The sequence below is a fragment of the Triticum aestivum genome, chromosome 5A (assembly GCF_018294505.1).
Source record: "Triticum aestivum cultivar Chinese Spring chromosome 5A, IWGSC CS RefSeq v2.1, whole genome shotgun sequence".
NCBI lineage: Eukaryota > Viridiplantae > Streptophyta > Magnoliopsida > Poales > Poaceae > Triticum > Triticum aestivum.
The window spans coordinates 212,182,445-212,193,072 of record NC_057806.1 but is presented as its reverse complement, the minus strand read 5'-3'; positions in this window follow the sequence as shown (position 1 = coordinate 212,193,072).

Genomic DNA, 10,628 nt, shown 5'->3' with positions numbered 1-10,628 from the left:
AACTCGGGTATTTGCTTGAAATATTAACTTCAACTCCTGGAACATCTCATATGGTCCATGACGTTCAAAACGTCTTTGAAGTCCCGATTCTAAGCTGTTTAAGCATGGTGCACTAAACTATCAAGTAGTCATCATATTGAGCTAGCAAAACATTCATAACATCTGCATATGCTCCTGCAATAGGTTTGTCACCTAGCGGTGCATTAAGGACATAATTCTTCTATGCAACAATGAGGATAAACCTCAGATCATGGATCCAATCTGCATCATTGCTACTAATATTTTTCAACTTAGTTTTCTCTAGGAACATATCAAAAATAAAACAGGGGAACTAAACGCGAGCAATTGATCTACAACATAGATATGCTAATACTACCAGGACTAAGTTCATGATAAATTAAAGTTCAATTAATCATATTACTTAAGAACTCCACTTAGATAGACATCCCTCTAATCATCTAAGTGATCACGTGATCCAAATCAACTAAACCATAACCGATCATCACGTGAAATGGAGTAGTTTTCAATGGTGAACATCACTATGTTGATCATATCTACTATATGATTCATGTTTGACCTTTCGGTCTCAGTGTTCCGAGGCCATATCTGCATATGCTAGGCTCGTCAAGTTTAACCTGAGTATTCTGCGTGTGCAAAACTGGCTTGCACACATTGTAGATGGACGTAGAGCTTATCACACCCGATCATCACGTGGTGTCTGGGCATGACGAACTTTGGCAATGGTGCATAATCAGGGAGAACACTTTTATCTTGAAATTTAGTGAGAGATCATCTTATAATGCTACCATAAATCAAAGCAAGATAAGATGCATAAAAGATAAACATCACATGCAATCAATATAAGTGATATGATATGGCCATCATCATCTTGTGCTTGTGATCTCCATCTCTGAAGCACCATCATGATCACCATCGTCACCGGCGCGACACCTTGATCTCCATCGTAGCATCGTTGTCGTCTCGCCAATCTTATGCTTCTACCGCTTAGTGATAAAGTAAAGCATTACAGGGCGATTGCATTGCATACAATAAAGCGACAACCATATGGCTCCTGCCAGTTGCCGATAACTCGGTTACAAAACATGATCATCTCATACAATAAAATTTAGCATCATGCTTTGACCATATCACATCACAACATGCCCTGCAAAAACAAGTTAGACATCCTCTACTTTGTTGTTGCAAGTGTTACGTGGCTACTACGGGCTGAGCAAGAACCGTTCTTACCTACGCATCAAAACCACAACGATAGTTTGTCAAGTTGGTGATGTTTTAACCTTCGCAAGGACCGGGCGTAGCCACACTTGGTTCAACTAAAGTTGGAGAAACTGACACCCGCCAGCCACCTATGTGCATAGCACGTCGGTAGAACCAGTCTCGCGTAAGCGTACGCATAATGTCGGTCCGGGCCGCTTCATCCAGCAATACCGTCGAACCAAAGTATGACATGCTAGTAAGCAGTATGACTTATATCGCCCACAACTCACTTGTGTTCTACTCGTGCATATAACATCTACGCATAAAACCTGGCTCGGATGCCACTGTTGGGGAACGTAGTAATTTCAAAAAAATCCTACGCACACGCAAGATCATGATGATGCATAGCAATGAGAGGGAAGAGTGTTGTCCATGTACCCTCGTAGACCGAAAGCGGAAGCGTTAGCGCAATGCGGTTGATGTAGTCATACGTCTTCACGATCTGACCAATCAAGTACCGAACGCACGGCACCTCCGAGTTCTGCACACGTTCAACTCGATGACGTTCCTCGAACTCCGATCCAGCCGAGTGTTGAGGGAGAGTTTCGTCAGCATGATGGCGTGGTGACGATGATGATGTTCTACCGACGCAAGGCTTCGCCTAAGCACCGCTGCGATATGATCGAGGTGGATTATCGTGGAGGGGGGCACTGCACATGGCTAAGAGATCAAGAGATCAATTGTTGTCTCTGGGGTGCCCCCTGGCCACGTATATAAAGGAGTGGAGGAGGGAAGGGGCCAGCCCTCTCTATGGCGCGCCATAGGGGAGTCCTACTCCCACCGGGAGTAGGATTCCCCCTTTCCTAGTAGAACTAGGAGCCCTTCCAAGTAGTACGAGTAGGAGAGAAGGAAAGGGAAAAGAGAAGAGAAGGAAGGAGGGGGCGCAGCCCTTCCCCCTAGTCCAACTCGGACTAGGCCTTGGGGGCGCGCGGCCTGTCTCTCTCTCTTTCCCCTAAAGCCTAATAAGGCCCATACACTCCCCGGCGAATTCCCGTAACTCCCCGGTACTCCTATAAATACCCGAATCACTCGGAACCTTTCCGATGTCCGAATATAGTCGTCCAATATATCGATCTTTACATCTCGACAATTTTGAGACTCCTCGTCATATTCCCGATCTCATCCAGGACTCCAAACTACTTTTGGTACATCAAAACACATAAACTCATAATATAACCATCATCGAACTTTAAGCGTGCGGACCCTACGGGTTCGAGAACTATGTAGACATGACCGAGACACGTCTCCGGTCAATAACCAATAACGGAACCTGGATGCTCATATTGGCTCCTACATATTCTACGAAGATCTTTATCGGTCAAACCGCATAACAACATACGTTGTTCCCTTTGTCATCGGTATGTTACTTGCCCGAGATTCGATCGTCGATATCTCAATACCTAGTTCAATCTCGTTACTGGCAAGTCTCTTTACTCGTTCCGTAATACATCATCCCGCAACTAACTCATTAGTTGCAATGCTTGCAAGGCTTAAGTGATGTGTATTACCGAGTGGGCTCAGAGATACCTCTCCGACACTCGCAGTGACAAATCCTAATCTCGAAATACGCCAACCCAACAAGTACCTTTGGAGACACCTATAGAGCACCTTTATAATCACCCAGTTACATTGTGACGTTTGCTAGCACACAAAGTGTTCCTCCGGTAAACGGGAGTTGCATAATCTCATAGTCATAGGAACATGTATAAGTCATGAAGAAAACAATAGCAACAAACTAAACGATCAAGTGCTAAGCTAACGGAATGGGTCAAGTCAATCACATCATTCTCCTAATGATGTGATCCCGTTAATCAAATGACAACCCATGTCAATGGCTAGGAAACTTAACCATCTTTGATCAATGAGCTAGTCAAATTGAGGCATACTAGTGACACTCTGTTTGTCTATGTATTCACACATGTATCATGTTTCCGGTTAATACAATTCTAGCATGAATAATAAACATTTATCATGATATCAGGAAATAAGTAATATTGCCTCTAGGGCATATTTCCTTCAGCATGAATGTTAAGATCCATAAGATTCAAAACAAAAGTTTAATATTGACAAAAAAACAATAATACTTCAAGCATACTAACAAGGCAATTATGTCTTCTCAAAATAACATGGCCAAAGAAAGTTTATCCTACAAAATCATATAGTCTGGCTATGCTCCATATTCATCACACAAAATATTCAAATCATGCACAACCCTGATGACAAGACAAGCAATTGTTTCATACTTTTGATGTTCTCAAACTTTTTCAAATTTCACGCAATACATGAGCGTGAGCCATGGTCATAGCACTATAGGTGGAATAGAATATGGTGGTTGTGGAGAAGACAAAAAAGGAGATAGTCTCACATCAACTAGGCGTATCAACGGGCTATGGAGATGCCCATCAATAGATATCAATGTGAGTGAGTAGGGATTGCCATTCAACGGATGCAATAGAGCTATAAGTTTATGAAAGCTCAAAAAGAAACTAAGTGGGTGTGCATCCAACTCACTTGCTCACGAAGACCTAGGGAAATTTGAGGAAGTCCATCATTGGGATATACAAGCCAAGTTTTATAATAAAAAAATTCCCACTAGTATATGAAAGTGACAACATAGGAGACTCTTTATCATGAAGATCATGGTGCTACTTTGAAGCACAAGTGTGGTAAAAGGATAGTAACATTGCCCCTTCTCTCTTTTCTCTTTTTTTTGAATGGGCTTCTTTGGCCTCTTTTATTTTTTGTAAAGTCCGGAGACTCATCCCGACTTGTGGGGGAATCATAGCTTTCATCATCCTTTCCTCACATGGGACAATGCTCTAATAATGAAGATCATCACACTTTTATTTACTTACAACTCAAGAATTACAACTCGATACTTAGAATAAAATATGACTCTATATGAATGCCTCCGGCGGTGTACCGGGATGTGCAATGAATCAAGAGCGACATGTATAAGAAATGATAGATGGTGGCTTTGCCACAAATACGATGTCAACTGCATGATCATGCAAAGCAATATGACAATGATGGAACATGTCATAATAAACGGAACGGTGGAAAGTTGCATCACAATATATCTCGGAATGGCTATGGAAATGCCATAATAGGTAGGTATGGTGGCTGTTTTGAGAAATGTATGTGGTGGGTGTATGGTACAGGCGAAAGTTGCGCGGCACTAGAGAGCCTAGCAATGGTGGAAGGGTGAGAGTGTGTATAATCCATGGACTCAACATTAGTCATAAAGAACTCACATACTTATTGCAAAAAACCTATTAGTTATTGAAACGAAGTACTACGCGCATGCTCCTAGGGGGATAGATTGGTAGGAAAATACAATCGCTCGTCCCCGCCCGCAACTCATAAGGAAGACAATCAATAAATAAATAATGCTCCGACTTCATCACATAACGGTTCACCATACGTGCATGCTACGGGAATCACAAACTTTAACACAAGTATTTCTACAATTCACAATTACTCACTAGCATGGCTCTAATATCATCTTCTTTATATCTCAAAACAATCATAAGGAATCAAACTTCTCATAGTATTCAATGCACTTTATATGAAAGTTTCTATTATATCCCTCTTGGATGTCTATCATGTTAGGACTAAATTTATAACCAAAGTAAATTACCATGTTGTTTAAACACTCTTAAAATAATATAAGTGAAGCATGAGAGTTCAACAATTTCTATAAAATAAAGCCATCGTCGTGCTCTAAAAAGATATAAGTGAAGCACTAGAGTAAAATTGCCTAGCTCAAAAAATATAAGTGAAGCACATAGACTATTCTAATAAATCAAGATTCATGCGTGTCCCTCTCAACAGGTGTGTACAGCAAGAATGATTGTGGAAAACTAAAAAGCAAAGAATCATATCATATCATACAAGACGCTCCAAGCAAAACACATATTATGTGGTGAATAAAAATATAGTCTCAAGTAAAGTTACCGATAGACGAAGACGAAAGAGGGGATGCCTTCCGGGGCATCCCCAAGCTTAGGCTCTTGCCACTCCTTATTCCATAAGAATTGAAAACTTCACAACACAAAGCTTAACAGAAAATCTCATAAGCTCCCTTAGTATAAGAAAATAAATCACCACTTTTGGTACTATTGTGAACTCATTCTTTATTTATATTGGTGTAATATCTACTGTATTACATTTTTTCCATGGTTCATACCCCCCGATACTACCCATAGATTCATCAAAATAAGCAAACAACACATAGAAAACAGAATCTGTCAAAAACGGAATAGTCCGTAGTAATATGTAACTCTCGAATACTTCTGTAACTCCCAAGATTCTGAACAATTAGGACAACCTAGGAAATTTGTGTATAAATATTCTTCAAAAATAATCAGTATTTTATCACACTCCTGTTAGAAATGAGAATTGTTTTCCTGAGCGCAAAAGTTTTAGTTTTTCAGCAAGATTAAATCAACTATCACCGTAAGCCATCCCAAAGGTCCGACTTGACAAAAACACTAATTAAAACACAAAAACACATCTAACCAGAGGCTAGATGAATTATTTATTGAAAAACAAAACCAAAAAGCAAAGAACAAAAATAAAATTGGGTTGCCTCCCAACAAGCGCTATTGTTTAACGCCCTTAGCTAGGCATAAAAACACAAATAGATATAATTATTGTCATCTTTGGTATGCAATCCATAAGTAGCGCTCATAATAGATTCATCATATGGCAACTTAATTTTCTTTCTAGGAAAGTGTTTCATGCCCTTCCTTAACGGAAATTGAAATCTAATGTTTCCTTCTTTCATATCAATAATTGCACCAATCGTTCTAAGGAAAGGTCTACCAAGAATAATAGGACATGTAGGATTGCAATCTATATCAAGAACAAGGAAATCTATGGGCACATAATTCCTATTTGCAACAATAAGAACATCATTAATCCTTCCCATAGGTTTCTTAATAGTGGAATCCGCAAGATGCAAATTTAAAGAATAATCATCAAATTCACAGAAACCTAACACATCACATAAAGTTTTTGGAATCGTGGAAACGCTAGCACCCAAATCACACAAAGCATGGCACTCATAATCTTTAATCTTAATCTTAATAGTAGGTTCCCACTCATCATAAAGTTTTCTAGGGATAGAAACTTCCAATTCAAGCTTTTCTTCAAAAGATTGCATCATAGCGTCAACGATATGTCTAGTAAAAGCTTTGTTTTGATTATAAGCATGAGGAGAATTCAATATGGATTGCAACAAGGAAATAAAATATATTAAAGAACAATTATCATAATTAAATTCCTTGAAATCCAAAAGAGTGGGTTCATTGCTACTTAAAGTTTTGACCTCTCTAATCCCACTTTTATCAATTTTTGCATCAAGATCTAAAAACTCTGAATCATTGGGACGCCTTTTAACTAAAGTTGACTCATCTCCAGTCCCATCTTTATCAAGATTTATATTGTAAAACAAAGATTCAATATGATTCACATCAATCACTTTAAGATCTTCATCATTATTTTCACAAAAACTAGAAGAACACGTTTTTACCAACCAATCTCGTTTAGCACGCATCTTAGTGGTTCTTTCTTTGCACTCATCAATGGAGATTCTCATAGCCTTTAGAGATTCATTGATATCATGTTTGGGTGGAATAGATCTAATTTTCAAAGAATCAACATCAAGAGAAATTCTATCCACGTTCCCAGGCAAATCATCAATCTTAAGCAATTTTTCTTCAACCAAAGCATTAAAATTCTTTTGCGAACTCATAAATTCTTTAACACTATTCTCAAAATCAGAGGGCATCTTATTATAATTTCCATAAGAACTGTTGTAGGAATTACCATAATTATCAGAGGAATTACTAGGAAACAACCGAGGATTAAAATTACCTCTATGCGCGTTATTACCAAAATTGTTCCTACCAACAAAATTCACATCCATAGATTCATTATTATTTTCAATCAAAGTAGACAAATACATATCATTAGGATCAATAGACGCACTCTTGCTAGCAAATAATTTCATAAGCTCATCCATCTTTCCCTCAAAACATTAATCTCTTCAATCGCATGTACTTTTTTTACTAGTGGAAGATCTTTCGGTGTGCCATTGAGAATAATTAACCATAATATTATCTAGGTGTTTAGTAGATTCTCCTAAAGTAATTTCCATAAAAGTGCCTCCGCGACCGAATCTAAAAGATTTCTAGAAGAAAAATTCAATCCAGCATAATTTTTTTGTATAATCATCCACAAATTCAAACCATGAGTAGGACAATTTCGTATCATCAATTTCATCCTCTCCCAAGATTGTGCAACATGTTCACGATCAAGTTTCTTCAAATTCATAATATCGTTCCTAAGGGAGATGATCTTAGCGGGAGGAAAATACTTGGAAATATCATTATGAAATATAGGCATCACGTCCGTGTCAAGTAGACCGACTCCTGCCTGTATCTACTACTATTACTCCACACATCGACCGACTCCTGCGTGCATCTAGATTATTAAGTTCATGAAGAATAGAGTAACCCATTAAGTAAGATGACATGATGTAGAGGAATAAACTCAAGCAATATGATGTAAACCCCATTTTTATCCTCGATGGCAACAATACAATACGTTCCTTGCTGCCCCTACTGTCACTGGGAAAGGACACCGTAAGATTGAACCCAAAGCTAAGCACTTCTCCCATTGCAAGAAAAACCAATCTATTTGGCGAAACTAAACTGATAGTTCAAAGAGAAGTACAAAGATATCAAATCATGCATATAAGAATTCATAGAAGATTCAAAAAATATTCATAGATAATCTGATCATAAATCCACAATTCATCGGATCTCGACAAACACATCACAAAAGAAGATTACATCGGATAAATCTCCAAGAACATCGATGAGAACATGGTATTGAGAATCAAAGAGAGAGAAGAAGCCATCTAGCTACTAGCTATGGACCCGTAGGTATGAGGTAAACTACTCACACTTCATCGAAAGGGCAATATAGTTGATGTAGAAGCCCTCCGTGATCGAATGCCCCTCCAGCAGGATGCCGGAAAAGGCCCCAAGATAGGATCTCACGGGAACAGAAGGTTGCGACAGTGGAAAAGTGTTTTCGTGGATGCTTCTGGTGGTTTGGGAATATATGTGAATATATAGGAGGCAGAACTAGGTTAGGGGAGTCACGAGGGGCCCATAAGGCAGAGGCCGCGCCCTACCCCCCTGGGCGCGCCCTCCCCCCTTGTCGCCGCCTCGTGGCTCTTCTGACTTGAACTCCAAGTCTCCGGTGTGTCTTCTGGTCCAAGAAAAATCATCACAAAAGTTTTATTCCATTTGGAATTCATTTGATATTCCTTTTCTACGAAGCTCAAAAACAAGGAAAACAGAAACTGGCACTGGGCTCTAGGTTAATAAGTTAGTCCCAAAAATAATATAAAATAGCATATTAATGCATATAAACATCCAAAACAGATAATATAATAGCATGGAACAATAAAAAATTATAGATACGTTGGAGACGTATCAGTGGCCTATGAACGGAGACTCAAGGGATGCAAGTCATCGTGTGTGTGTGATAGGAACTTCATGAGAGATCTAGAATAGATGGTGTAGAGAACAACATGCGAGATTGAGAACGATGGTACGTTAGGGAGCTATGGAAAGAGTCATGACATATATGTATATAGGGAAGGAGCTAGGGCGGGTCCGCATGTGGGTAAGATTCATAATGAAATTAAATTCTCAGACATGCTTCCTGTATTCACAACATATATTCAATACATATTGAATCTAGCTCATATTAGTTCATATGGAACTTAGCAACTCGATAAACTCGGGTTTATACAACCGCCATTCAGTACGTAGCAAAGCACAAACATTGCGAGGTGGACATGGTTGAGGCGACAACGCGATATCCAAAGTGAGATCCTCACTTCATTTAAACCCATTCTTCTCTCACTATATGATGCACAAACAGACTTAATTTGACAGGTGTGGAGTGGTCAGCTAAAGGTGATGCTATTGGCAGGTGTGGAGTGGTCAATGGAAGATGATGCTATTGTAACCTAATATTCACTTCTTAAATATAAGCTGCATGTGTTGCCTTCAGAAATTTCATGGTAATTTTTGGTACTTTTTCTTGTTTCTCATTGCAGTCAATATTTACAAGGGATGACGTATTGACGAGGTGCAGGGAGTAGCCCACTACGGACGGCCCATATGTCCAACTCAATGAGATTATAGTTGTAAACATTCTCTTGCACTGGTGCAGTTCAATAAAGGTGTATGTGATGGGTGAGCTCATCGATCGTCTTAGATTTGACCACGTCCCAATGCGTTGTGATTAGGTGGGCACCGCGACCACCACTGTCTAGGGAGGAAAAAAGGATATCAGCAACAACGGTGCGACACCATGTTGAATATATGACGTGGCCAAAAAATAAGGGGCTTGGGTTGTTTTTATTGCGTTAGGACTCTGATAACGCGCAGACGTGTGGTGGGAGCAACACTCGTCCACACGCCTTATAACACACAGATTGCGCCATATCACCGCATGCATGCATGTGGGAATCTTTTTGGATTTCTAGTTTTTTTAAATGTTTTTATCTCTTAAATGAAAAATCGGATTGAAGATCCCTTTTCACCATTAAATCCATCACGACGAGATCTTAGAAATTAGATCTCATATCAATATGTTTTGACGACATTTTTGGGGGGGTTAAAAGTTGCCATGTCTATTACACATGAATTGCCATGCTGTTTACACTGAAGTTGCCATGATATGTTCAACTATTTGTTCTTCTACCTTTAAAAGTACATTTTGACATATTATAAAATAAGGAATTAAAAAGCTAGACTTGCCATGAACCATAAACTAAAATTGCTATGATACATGCACTTAAAATTGCCATGATTCATACAAAAAATATTTTTTTTGGTCAAAGTATTGGAATTAACATGGTCAAAATACTAAAATTGCCATGATCTATAAACTAAAATTGTCACATGGCAACTTTAGTGTAAACATTATGACAACTACAGTGTAAACATCATGACAACTTTTGGCAAAAAAAAAATTCATCGAAACATATTAACATGAGATCTAGTTTTGAAGATCTCATCGAAGAGTTTTTTTGCCCGTCGGTACCCATTGCCTCGCCGCAAGCCCAGAACCCAAAAATGTTACTGTTTAAAAAAAACATCCGAAAATAACATGTGGACTACCTAAAGACAAACCCATGCAAATACATACACACACACATGCGTGGACTACCTAAAGACAAAACATGCATGGACATGTTGCATGCCAAATTGAAATATGAAGGTTGTGAAGCCAAATAACCAACCCTCTTTTGTAATGAA